Source organism: Megascapheus bottae, chromosome 2 (assembly GCF_031878675.1).
Source record: "Megascapheus bottae isolate mThoBot1 chromosome 2, mThoBot2.hap1, whole genome shotgun sequence".
Lineage (NCBI taxonomy): Eukaryota > Metazoa > Chordata > Mammalia > Rodentia > Geomyidae > Megascapheus > Megascapheus bottae.
This window is the reverse complement of record NC_143510.1, coordinates 63,675,882-63,689,346: the sequence shown is the minus strand read 5'-3', so window position 1 is coordinate 63,689,346 and position 13,465 is coordinate 63,675,882. Positions and strand designations below refer to the sequence as shown.

General features: G+C 36.2%; 1 long non-coding RNA gene across 2 annotated transcripts in view; it reads right to left on the bottom strand.

The window, feature by feature from the left end:
* Positions 1-12,679, bottom strand: part of LOC150067231 (uncharacterized) — a 30,317-nt gene extending 17,638 nt beyond the window's left edge. For both annotated transcript variants that reach the window (XR_016539524.1, XR_016539523.1), the window contains exon 1: positions 12,541-12,679. This is a non-coding gene — a long non-coding RNA (uncharacterized LOC150067231). The remainder of the gene's footprint in view (positions 1-12,540) is intronic.
* Between the last annotated feature and the right edge of the window lie 786 nt (positions 12,680-13,465).

Genomic DNA, 13,465 nt, shown 5'->3' with positions numbered 1-13,465 from the left:
ATGAAGCTGAGCTAAGCTAAGATGAAGAGACAACTTTGTGTAGTACAGATAGGGATTCTGCCAGGTATGTGAACTGGAAATGTCCTTTCTCTTGGGGTCTCAGTTTCCCCAGGGAGTTGGAAGTAAATGAATAATAAATACCTTTTGTAATAAAAAGATCTTGGTATCTTTTTAAATTTTATTTTCAGGGAGATGTATAGAGTAGAGTTACATTCATAAGGTAGTAAGTATATTACTTCTTGAGCATTGTTACTACTTGTGGCAAAAGTGAAGTGAACCAGTTATTGCAACATTTGAAGACCAAGTTCAACTTCCCCCCACCCCAAATTATCAAACTCATGTTCCCTATGTAACTTAAAGATAGGAAGTTGAGGAGAGGAAAAGACAGGTAAGAAGGAACAATTTTTGTTTTCCCCCTTCCCTATTCAATTTCAAATAACCAAATGGTGGGGGGAGGGAAATGGGGACCAAGACATGAGAAAGGGTATCAATGTACGTGAATTAATGCACCTATCTGGCAAATATAATGTAATCCTTCTATTAATTACAATAAAATATATGAAAAAAAGAAGGAACAATTTCTCTTCCTGGGAAGGAATCCAGCATCTATTGATGGCTATTCCTCCATTTTAAATTTTTATCTTAGCATTATTTCATAGGAAGAAAAAAAAGGTTAAGAAAATTCAATGATTTCCAAAAGGCAATTAAATCAAAGCCTGACTAGACATTCTATAGATAACTACTAAATATTTTCCAATTTTCTTTTTGAGTATGATCTGAGATACAGGCCAAAAAATGTTTGGATTGCTTATTGCAGTACTGTCCTCTGAAAACTCTACCATGAAATCCACACCAGTTTGTTTATCCTGGAGACTGCTGTGTATTACCTCATGGATCACTGATCTGTGCTTTTATTGAACATGCAGAAGAAGTCTTGAGGGCTTTAGCTGTTCAGGTCTCCCTAGCCATTTCCCACCCTGTCATCTTGAAAGGAAACTCTGCTACATCATGTAAAATTATCTTCACTAGTTCAGTGAAATGGCAGGAAAAAAGAAGGGCACTCAACTTACCTCAAAAGAGGTAAAATATGGTCTAGGAAATAGGTCATCTGGTTTTTCTAATTTTCCTAATGAACCCATACCAGTCACCTGAACACAATGGAGATTTCAAGAAACTGCGATTTTCCTCCTCTGCATTACACTGATATTGCAGCTAAATGCATGCATTAGGGGCAAAATAATTGAAATGATCATAGTTTAATGGCAACTGTTCAATCCAAAATCAGAAAACCCTTCAGTTTATTATGCATTAAAATGTCACTTCTCACAGCAAATATAACAGTGCACTTAAAATAGATCAGGACTCTCTTAGACAAGGAAAGAATACCACGTATTCCTTGGAGAATATATATTCCTATATGTCTACCTATAATGACCTTGTCTGCTGGAAGCAGGCTTTTAGTTATATCCCAGGGAGAGTGTGACTTACATTGATTATTTATTGGTGGAATGCTGAGAGCATCAAGAGTGTGATTTATTCTACCACAAAGAACAATAACACCAAGACTGTTTGTTCTGTCTTAAGAAATTTTCTTCTCTTTTTAGGATGCAAGAATCATTAAAGCATTATTTCAGAATTCTTCATATTATATTAAGGAGATGGATTTAAAACATTCATATAAGATATGAGCATATGGGGCCGGGAGTTTGGCCTAGTGGTAGAGTGCTTGCCTAGCATGCACGAAGACCCGGGTTCAATTCCTCAGTACCACATATGTAGCAAAAAGCCAGAAGTGGTGTTGTGGCTCAAGTGGTAGAGCCCTAGCCTTGAGAAAAATCCAAGTACAGTGCTCAGACCTTGAGCACAAGCCCAGGACTGGCAAAAAAAAAGATATGAGCATATGGAAGCCACAGGAACTAAATCAGTCACATCACTGTATTGCACTATTCCACCTACCCCCCGACTCCCAGGTGTTTAGTGAGAGTATGAACTTTTCTTTCGGCCACAACTGGAATTCTGTGGCATGAATGTTTTAGTGAAATTGGAAATCCTCATTATTCTGGTATTCAAATAAGTGAAAGTCATTGTCCATTGAATTTCCTTTGAAATGGCTTAATAAAATTTAAGTTACAGTGACAACCGGGGATAAGCCAGAGGCAAAAACAAGAAATAACATCACACAGTACATTAAAAACAACAACAAAGAAAAAACTCTTGCTTCCATATTTTGGACTCCATTTTGGTAACCTGTGTATATTTTTTCTGAACTGGGGAAGGGAAAAGGAATAACAAAATGGTGAGACAAAGGTGAAAGGTGAACCGATGCAACAGCGATACTGACAAGACAATATATTGGAAATGAACTTTACAGGTTGGAGATGGGGATTGGGTTGAAAAGTGGGAGAAAAAAACAAGAGAAGGTACTCATTATCTTACATATGTAGCTGTAAACGTTCCGTGCATCACTTTGACAAGAAAGCTAAATTAAAAAAAATAAAATTTAAACTATATTTTAAATACAATATGTTTAGGGGAGAAGATCCTATAATAATAAAATATGGTACTGGAAAAAATTGTCAATTAATACTAACAAGAATAGTATATCTAGGACCAAGAATTTGGCCTAGTGGTAGAGTACTCACCTAGCATACACCAAACCCTGGGTTCGACTCCTTGGTATCACATACACAGAAAAAGAAAGAAGTGGCTCTGTGGCTCAAGAGGCAGAGTGATAACCCTGAGGAAAAAGTGTCCAAGGTAAATGCCCAGACCCTAAGTTCAAGCCCCAATACTGAAAAATAAAAAAGACTAGTATAATCAGGAAAGAAACTCCTTTCACAATAGCCTCAAAGAAAATAAAGTACCTAGGAATTAGCTTAACTAAGAATGTAAAGGACCTTTTTGATGAAAACTTTAAAACCCTGAAAAAGGAAATTAAAGCAGAAATGAGGAAATGGAAATCTCCCATGCTCCTGGATTGGAAGAATCAACATTGTGAAAATGAGAATCTTGCCAAGAGCTATCTACAAAGTCAATGCAATACCCATCAACATCCCAATGTCATTCTTTAAAGAAATAGAAGAGGCAATCCAAAATTTCATATGGAATAATAAAAGACCCCGTATAGCAAAAACACTTCTTAGCAGAAAGAACAGCGCTGGAGGAATCTCAATTCCAAACTTTAGACTCTATTACAGAGTTATAATTCTCAAAACAGCTTGGTACTGGCACAGGAACAGGCCTGAAGACCAATGGAATAGAACTGAGGACCCAGATATTAAACCACAGACTTATGGCCACCTAATCTTTGACAAGGGAGCCAAAAAAATAGAATGGAAGAAAGACAGCCTCTTCAACAAGTTGTGCTGGCAGAACTGGTTAAGCACCTGCAGAAAACTAAAGCTGGATCCTTCTTTGTCACCTTGCACTAGAATTAACTCCAAATGGATCAAAGACCTGGAGGTAAAAGCTGACACACTGAAAACTTTACAGGAAGGAATAGGAGATACACTAGGCCTCCTTGGCACAGGTAGAAACTTTCTTAATAAGGACCAAGAATCACAACAAATCAGAGAAAGGCTGGATAAGTGGGACTGCATTAAACTGCAGAGCTTTTGTATGGCAAAGGACATAGCTAGTAAACTAATCAGGAAGCCTACAGAGTGGGAGAAGATCTTCACCAACCAAACAACGGACAAAGGCCTCATATCTAAAATATATCAACAACTCAAAAAAGTGAATCATTCCAAAACTGACCTCCAAAGTAACAACCATCCCATTGAAAAATGGGCCAAAGACTTAAAGAGAGTCTTCTTTGAAGAAGAAACAAAAATAGCCTATAGACACATGAAGAAATGCTCAACATCTCTGGTCATAAAAGAAATGCAAATCAAAACAACTCTAAGATTCCACCTCACTCCAGTTAGAGTGGCCAGGATCAGGAAAACGAATGACAACAGATGCTGGAGGGGATGTGGCCAGAAGGGATCACTACTACACTGTTGGTGGGAGTGCAAACTCGTTCAACCACTATGGAAAGCAGTGTGGCAGTGCCTCAAAAGGCTAAACATAGAACTCCCCTATGACCCAGCAATTCCACTACTTGGCATTTACCCAACCACCCAGAAACAAGGACATACTAAACCCACTAGCACAACCATGTTCATTGCAGCACTATTCACCATAGCAAAGATATGGAACCAACCTAGATGTCCCTCAGTTGATGAGTGAATCAACAAGTTGTGGCATTTGTACACAATGGAATTCTATGCTGCTGTCAGAAAGAATGACATAGCCCCATTTGTTAGGAAATGGAAAGACTTAGAAAAAATCATATTAAGTGAAGTAAGCCAGACTCAAAGGAACTTAGGCTCAATGGTTTCCCTCATTCGTCATAATCAGTAGAAACCTTGGGCTCTACTAGCAGAGAATTGCAATAGAGCAAAATCTTGATACATAAGGCCATATAATGTGAAGCTAATTGAAAGGACCTCCAGGATAGTGAAACAAAAGCCATATAATGAGTGATTGTTGTCCTTAATGTACTATGTTGTCTCTCATCTCCTTTGCTGTCCCTTGGTTATCTCATATTGGTATAGTATCTCACTTTGTTATCTGATATATTGAATTTATTTGTATTTGGATATTTGAAATTTGATAGGGAAGGGGGGAAAACCAAGACGGGTGGGGGATTTGGGGGGGGGGGAAATGGGTACCAAGACATGTGAAAGGGTATCAATGTATGTGAATTAATGCACCTTCTATCTGGCAAATATCATGTAACCCTTTTACTAATTACAATAAAAAAAATAAAAAAAATTTAAAAAAGACTAGTATAGTATATCTAAATAAATTCAAATGGCTTAACAGTTAACAATTCTTTTTGTTGTTTCTGTTGGTGGTGGTGGTCATGGAACTTGAACTCTTGGCCTGGGTGCTTTTCCTGAACTCTTCAGCTCAAGGCTACTGCCCTTCCCTTTGAGGCACAATACTACTTCTGGTTTTCTGGTGGTTAATTGGAGATAAGAGACTCATGGACTTTCTAGTGCTTAGAACCATAATCCTCAGATCTCAGCCTCCTAATTAATTAATATTTTGATTTACTGTAAAGGTGATGTACAGAGGGTTACAGTGACATAAATAATGTAATGCATAAATTTCTTGTTAACAGTGTTATTCAATTCCTCTTTTTCTCCCTCCCTCCACATATTTTAAAGTTTGTTTCCAACAACATGTCTGTGAGTACCACTGTTGCATTCATTTGCACTTGATCCTTTGTCTCATCATTTTGTTATTCCCCTTCCCTTCCTTGATTCTTTTTATAAGGCAAATGGAAGTGTAGAAAAACAACAAAACTGAAAGGTCAAGTGAAGACTATATACTATATATACATAAAGCATTTAGTAAGTGTATATTTATCAACAGAAGTTATTGGTGACCTAAGCAAATCTAACTACTTTGAATTCAGACAATGTTGATTGAAAAAGGAGACTGCTTATATAAGACTGATATATTTGAGAAATGTGTATTTAAATCTACTTTTCAATAGTTCCGAAACTATCAAAGCATGTTTTCTAGCCTCCAGTGCAGTTTTGTCACGGAAGGACCTTGAGTGCAACCAGCACATGTACCACCTCTTTTTCTCCTGCAAAATAAGCACACTAAATGGTCCACTGGAAACATCACTGGGGAATAGGGAATAGATTGGTAAAATGACAGAACCCACTATAACAGAGTCAGCAATAGTGGTTAACACTTGTCATCCAATCAGCTTTGGAAGTTGAGATACAATGATTACAACTTGTGAAAGTTTAGACAGACCTATCACAAAACAAGGTGAGGACAGTCTCTGTACTATACAGGCAGAAGGATCTAGGTATGAGTCCATCCCAAGCAAAAGTGCCAGATAGTTCTGTTCTTCTGGATTATTATCCCAGGAGATCTTCCTTTACATTGCAAATATATGTATAAGTTACTGGGTGTTTAATTCTAAACTATAAGCCTTCCTAGAGAACTTATTTTTTTCAATACTGAAATAAAATAACCCTTAATTTTCCTGTCCTTACATGACTACTCACAAACTACAAGTCAAGGATAGTGAAATCAACTAAAAAAAATATGTGCTGCACAGGGAGCTTTAGTTTATGTTATGGTCATATAGACAAGATTTAATGCCACCAATGATTTATACCATATATTGTAGTCCAGAGAGTAATTGCCACATCACAGTTTATAGTATCTCTAGTATACCTAAATGATGTTCATTTTAAAAACACCATAGTATACTAATAAGACCAGTGCCATGACTGCTTTGGTTGTATTTTACATTGCCAGTGCGATGACTGTTTTTGTTGCATTTTTACTTTTAATAACCTATCATTTCTCTCCCCACACACACAAAATGCAAGCATTCCTCCTGACTTCTAACAATCTAAATTCTTCTGTATAATTATTTCACAGACTACACATTTTCTCAGGATATGAAGAAGAATAAAAAACAGACACAGACTCTCCCCTTTATGCTATTTTTGTGTATTGTGTGGTTATACTCTTGTGTGATAGTAGTCTAGAAATGCAATGTATGCTGAAAGAAAGCTTCTGCATACTAGGAAAGAGATATGAATGGATCACTGAAGCTTCAGCGGTGATTAGTGATGGAAGCTAACTAAGAGAAGTAAAGAGTATTCCTGCAAATTGGAAGGGCATTTTCAAAGGTACAAATGAATAAAACCAGTATGGTTATCTGAGGAATCACAAGTGCATGCTGTATAATATAGCATGATGTAGAAGCACCATTAAGTTACAGTAGACAAGAAAGAGGAGCTTAGAGAGAAAAAGGCCAGGACTTTATACTAAGGGTAATTGGTATCTTCATAGGGATCCATTAAGGATTTCATATCAAATAATTCCTGTGTACCATAGTGAAGCCCCTTGTTTCTGGGAACTCTAGCCAGGCTTCTGGCTGAATTTCCCCAAACCAGATGCTGATGAAGAGATTAACTTTGCTTAGATTTGAAACAATTTTGTACAAAGATGCACAAACATATCCCTTTCTAGACTGTACCTAGATTTTGTAGCTTCACTTATCAAAATTTACCCCTTGCAATGGAAATTTTCCAGGACCTGTTCAGTGCCTCTGTTTCATGCAAAGCAGGACTGGAACAATTGAAGCTCAAACCAACAGGACAAGAGTACAGTAGGATAAATACCTCCTTCCATGTGTCTATAGACGGGAAGTAGTAAGAAACGAAACCCAACAACCTTTTTACCGAGAGAATCTGCTACTCTGAAAGATCAGTATGAAATGTAAAATTCCAGAAACTGTAGTTTTATAGCTCCTCTGGTAGTTTTTTTTTTTAAATTACCCTCAAATTTACCAGTTAATGGGCTGGGAGTTTGGCCTAGTGGTACAGTGCTTGCCTAACACTCAAAAAGACTGGGGTTCAACTCCTCAGTACCACATACACAGAAAAAGCCGCAAGTGGTGTGTGGCTGAAGTGGTTAAACTCTAGCCTTGAGAAAGCTCAAGAACATGCCTAGGCCCTGAGTTCAAGCCCTAGGACTGTCAACATATAATTTACAGTTAAAAATTAAACCTTTATATATCACAAGAATGACAGGTATAAAACCCAAGAAAAGTTTAGTCAGGATGCAAGCTTATGGCTTGGTGTCTTTCATAGAGTCTTACTCAAGAGCTGCAGTTTTCTGAAATACTGACTGAGACAAGATCACTTCCAATATATTTTACTCTATGGCCAATTACACAATGCATCAATTCCGTGCGAATGTTTTTTTTTTTATTGAGACTCAGTTCCTTGGCATAAATATGCCTCTGTAGAGATGCTTGCACATTTTTGTAACCTGGCACTCACAGGAGATGATTCAAGAATAAGCTGAAGAAAAAGCTATCAATGCATTTTGCTTTTTGACCATGGATAACACACACATTCATTGTCCTAAATTCTGTTAGTACAAGTGGGTCGGGAAGACCAGGCTGCATTGAAAGATGTAAGAATGCCAGCTCTACCTTTTCACTGCTTTCATTTATACTGAATCAAAAGAACCGATATAGCCAGATTTAAGTAAGGGAAGGGGAAATTTGCAGGTATTAACAGAAAACAGAATAACTTCATGAAGACTTTTTATGGTTCCTAAAATACATAATTTTTAACTAAATTATTATTTCTCAAACTGGCTTATGATTAAAACTAGGCTTATATTAAATATCCATTGAATATATTCTGGCTTTATATAGCCTTGAAATTGCTTACTTGGCACGTGATAGACAAAACTTCCTGATGATTCTTTTTTTCTTTTCCATATATTTTATTGTAATTAATAGAAGGGTTACATTATATTCACCAGATAGAGGGTGTGTTACTTCACATACATTGATACCCTTTCTCATGTCTTGGTCATTTCCCTCCCTTCCCTATCTGATTTCAAATAGCCACATATGCACATATCAAATATTTCCTGGTGATTTTTGTCTTGGATGATTTATTGTCAAGGAAAGTTGATCCCAGAGAACCCCTTTTCCAACTATGGTTTCTCTCCATACTTTCTTGTAATTATCAAATAGAAAAGTAATTCAAACTCAGCAAGCCAGTTACTCCTTCTATCAAACCAAGTTTGCCTAGGAATAATTGTTGTTCTCACAACTGCTATAGCTTTTCTTTACCACCTGCAGCTTCCAACTTTTCCAGCATTACCAAAAAGCATTACATTTCGATGAGAAAATCATTGATTTGTGAGCACACACCCAAGATAAACTTGCTGGGAAGCTGGGAAATGGAGCAGCCTTCATTTACACTTATTACCTTCCCAGCACTTTATCAAAGCAGCCATATCAAGACTTCTAAATTATATATTGAGATTGGAGATCCACAGGTTCTGATTCTGTTGCTTTGGAGATTCACAGAGGCTAAGGAAACAACAGTGTTTTCATCCTGTGTGAAAAAATAAGTCGCTTTTGCTGGGAGTTTGGCCTGGTAGAATACTTGTCTAGCATGCATGAAGACCCAGGTTTTATTCTTCAGTATCACATACATAGAAAAAGCTGGAAGTGGTGCTGTGGCTCAAGTGGTACGGCCTAGCCTTGAGAAAGCTCAGGCCCTGAACTCAAGCCCTAGGCTGGCAAAAATAAAATAAAATAAAATAAAATAAAGGAATCAATCACTTTGATTCTTAAACATACAAATGGGATTGCTGCTTCTACTTCCTTAGTTACACTTCGACAAGTTAACAAAGATCTTCCATTTAAATACTTTGAAATTCTCATTCACATTTTGAGAGTATTAAATTGTACTTCATTGATGCAAACATCTCATGTGCATCTTATTCAGGGAGGCCTATCTGTAGATATAAAATTGGTCAGTAGATTTTATAAGGCTTACTTTTGTTAGAAAGCATCTTTTTATCAGCAAAGTTTATCCACGTGCTAATTTTACATGTCAAAGAGTTTGCTATCTACTCATATTTCTTACAGATTTTTAAATATTCCTAAGGAAAAGCAAACTTAAAATAGTTTGACTACATGTCTAAGCTGATGCCTAGAATATTCTGTTCTTTTTAATTGGATGTGGTGGTACATACCTGAAATCCCAGGTACTGAGGAAGTAACAGATAAAAATCTTATTAAGAAAACATTGGAGGAAGCAATTTCACTACATGGCATTTACCCAATCATCCAGAAACAAGGACATACTAAACCCACTAGCACAACACGATGTTCGTTGCAGCACTATTTACCATAGCAAAGATATGGAACCAACCCAGATGCCCCTCAGTAGGTGATTGGATCAACAAGATGTGATATTTACACACAATGAAATTCTATGCTGCCATTACCCCATTTGTAAGGAAATGGAAAGAGTTGGTACAAGTCATATTAAGTGAAATAAGCCAGACTCAAAGGAACATAGGCTCAATGGTTTCCCACATGTGTAATAATTAGTACAAACCTTGGACTCTCCTAGCAGAGGATTACAATAGCCAAAACCAAGATACAAAAGACCATATAGGATGCGGCTAAATGAAAGGACCTCCAGGATATGGAAATAAGAGCCATATAATGTGTCATTGTTGTTCTTAATGTACTGTTATTTCTCATCTCTTTTGTTGACCGTTAATTATTCTCATATTGTTATAGTATCTTACCTTGTTATTTGGTATATTGTATATATGTTTATTTGAAATAGGGGGTGGAGGAGAGAAATGAGGCAAAAACATGAGAATGGGTATCCATGTATGTGAAGTAATATACCTACGATCTGGCAAATATAACTGTAACCCCTTTATTAATTAAAAATAAAAAGAAAGAAAACATTGGAGCTGACCTTTTTTAAAAATTGTAATTTATTGTCAGACTGATGTACAGACGGGTTACATTCCTCAGGTAGTGGTTTCATTACTTTTTTACTTTTTAAAATTTTATTTTTGGTGCAATGAATCAAGGAGTTAGAGTTACATTCTTCAGGTAGTAGGTCATTACTTCTTGCACATTGATACCCCTTCTCATGTTTTTTCTCCCACTTTCCCTCCTCCCTCCACCTCCCGGTCATCTTGTTTTCCCTTTTCCCTTCCCTATTTCAATTAGGCTGACTTGGTATGACAATAAAACTCAGACAGCTTTGTCTACAAAGTGACATATGAGCCTGGGACAAAAAAAATGAGATCTTCTCTTACAAAAATAGAACTAACAAAAGCTAAAACCTGAAAATCTGGGTGCTTCAGTCAAATGGCAAAGTACTTGCTCAGTATGAGTTGTCCAGCATATTCAAAGCCCTCTGTTTAGTTCCTAAAGCAGCATGAAAATTATATTTTAAGGAACATGAAGTATATCTTTATAGCTATGTACCTACCCAGGGACTGAGGTCTTGGCTCAAGTGACAAGCACCTGTCTAGCAAATCCTGAGTTCAAGACCATATTACCCCCAAATATGAAAATGAAGGCCTGCCTTCTTACTACTTTACAAATTTCCTTTTTCTGAACTGTTTTTCCATGCTCACTAATCATGTTAAAATTGTATATGTGGATTTGTAATATAAATTAATTAAAATAAATTGTTTCACTTATAAAAATTTATTGTTAAAAGCATAACTTGACTTTGTCATAAAACTTATGAGGAAGGATATAAAGTCTCTATATGTGTCTACATTTTATATTTAAGACTATGGCTATCCTCAGAATTTTTTCTACCTTCATTTGAAATAACATTCTTGCAACATCAAAGAGCTCAATCTAATGATTAGTCTGATTAGTCTAGCCCCTTGCTTGGGGGTGAGCAAGATTTTTTAATCAAAGAAAATTCATAATAGTATATGTCCTTGAACTACCAGTTGAGTTAAAGTACTTGCTTCTGATTAAATATCATAATAAAATAACCTCATTTTTTTCTTTTTTAGAGTTTGAAATATTTTAATCCTCATTCAGAAGTAGTCTAAAAGTAAAATTCTGAAGATGAAAAATATTTACTATCCTGGGAACACAATATTTTCTCCACCATAAGCTTTCTAAGCCACTTTGCAAAGCAAATAGATATAGCCTTAGCTCATTCTCTATTTGCCTTTTCTGTCTTAGTGGACCTAGGAGATGCCATTGAGCTTTCAATCAATAGCATCTCAAATTCCACAAACAATTACTTTTTGTCTCAAGGGACTGTAAGAGGGGTTAAAGCTTGTTAAGGTCACCAACCTACTACTATGGTTTGAATTAATAAAGTTTCCATCTGCTGCAATTTTGACTGAGCTTGCTTTTGATGATCAATTACACATCTTAGGATTCAAAAAGACAACATTATGCAAATGAATATATATGAATTAGGCATCTTGCCTAGATCTTTCCCAAGGAAAGTGTACATTAGTGAAATAACCCACACAAACTGAATGTCTTTAACCTTATGTCATCACAGTACTCTAAGGAAGCCATGAATCTGAATTAAAACTGCCACTGTAGTGTATTCAGAAAAAGCTTTAAAATTGTGTTATGCTAATATTTTGATGTATCTCTAAAGAAAGCACACAAAACATAAAAATATTTTTCTTAGAGAATAAAAGTAACATTCCCAATTTCATCATTTGGCAGAAAAATGATACATTTCCTTTTCTCCTTGAATAGCAAAGAAAACTAACATAACATTTTTCTCAGACCCTGCATATATTGATTCTACTATCAGAAAAAAAGTCAGTAGATAGCAGACATCCTGTATTTTGTGTGACTCTATACTGTGATGGCTTCATAATTACCTCTGTATTTTTACCCAAATGCTTTAAAAACATTAAAAATCACTGTATACTTAGTTGTCATGGCCATTATTTTAGGAAAACATTTGTGTTTATTTTTACAGAAATGAGCTTCATCGAGAAGACATTTTCCATGTTTTCTCACTCTGTTATCACGATGGCTAAATGACACATAGTTGAATATATAATTGGAGTTTTATATGATCACAACTGATGTATTTGGCTAGAGGTATTTTATCTTATAAAGGCCATTGATTTCAGAAAAACATACAAAATGTGTTTACTTAACATACTTACATTCTTCAAGAGCTATTTCCTTTTAAAATTGCTGCAACATTTCCCCTAAAAAATAAGCTAACATCTTCCTCCCCTGGTCTTCTCCTTGTAAAAGAAAAAAGCTAATGTTTCTCCCTAACCACCTCCATCGACACCCCATTCTTATCTAATGGATCCCTGAGTGGCTTCATCACCAAAGTGCTTGTGATGTCACCACTGCCACTATAGAAACATTAAGGGAGAGTCTGAAGAAGATGGAGCTGTTAAATATTTAATACTTACTAATAGCTTCCCTAAAACAAAACAATTACTGACTTTATTATTTGGGGTTTATGTTCATGTATATTTTTAAGGATTAATCTTTGTGAGGGCATACTCTCTGCTCATTTACAAAGGTCAAGATAGGGCGGTAAAGACCAGAGCATTACTATTGTCCTTAGCTGGTTTAGATAGTTGTTGATGATTTGGCTTCCATTGGTGATCTTTTCCTGTCCTAACAACTATGACTGATATCATTATTTAACAAACTAAAGATCAAAGTTATTTTCTTGGCAACTGCTCCTCATTGTCTGCACATAGAGAAATTGAAACAAGATGTAGTGGTGGCTCACAAGTGCAATACATAACTGTTGAACAGGCAGAGATTGGGAAGTTCACAAGATCCCGTAAGATAAATTTGGGTAAGGTGGCATGTATTTCTGTGACATCTCATTTCTTTCTTTTTTAATTTATTTATTGTCTGGGTAATGATTAGAGGGGTTACAGTTTCATTCACTAGATAGTATGTGCTTTACTTCTCACACATTGATACCCCTTGTCATGTTTTTGTCCCCATTTCCCCTAGCATACACAAAGACCTGGGTTCAATTCCTCAGTGTCACACACATAGAAAAAGCCAGAAATGGTATTGCAGTTCAAGTGGTAGAGCTGTAGCCTTGAGAAAGCC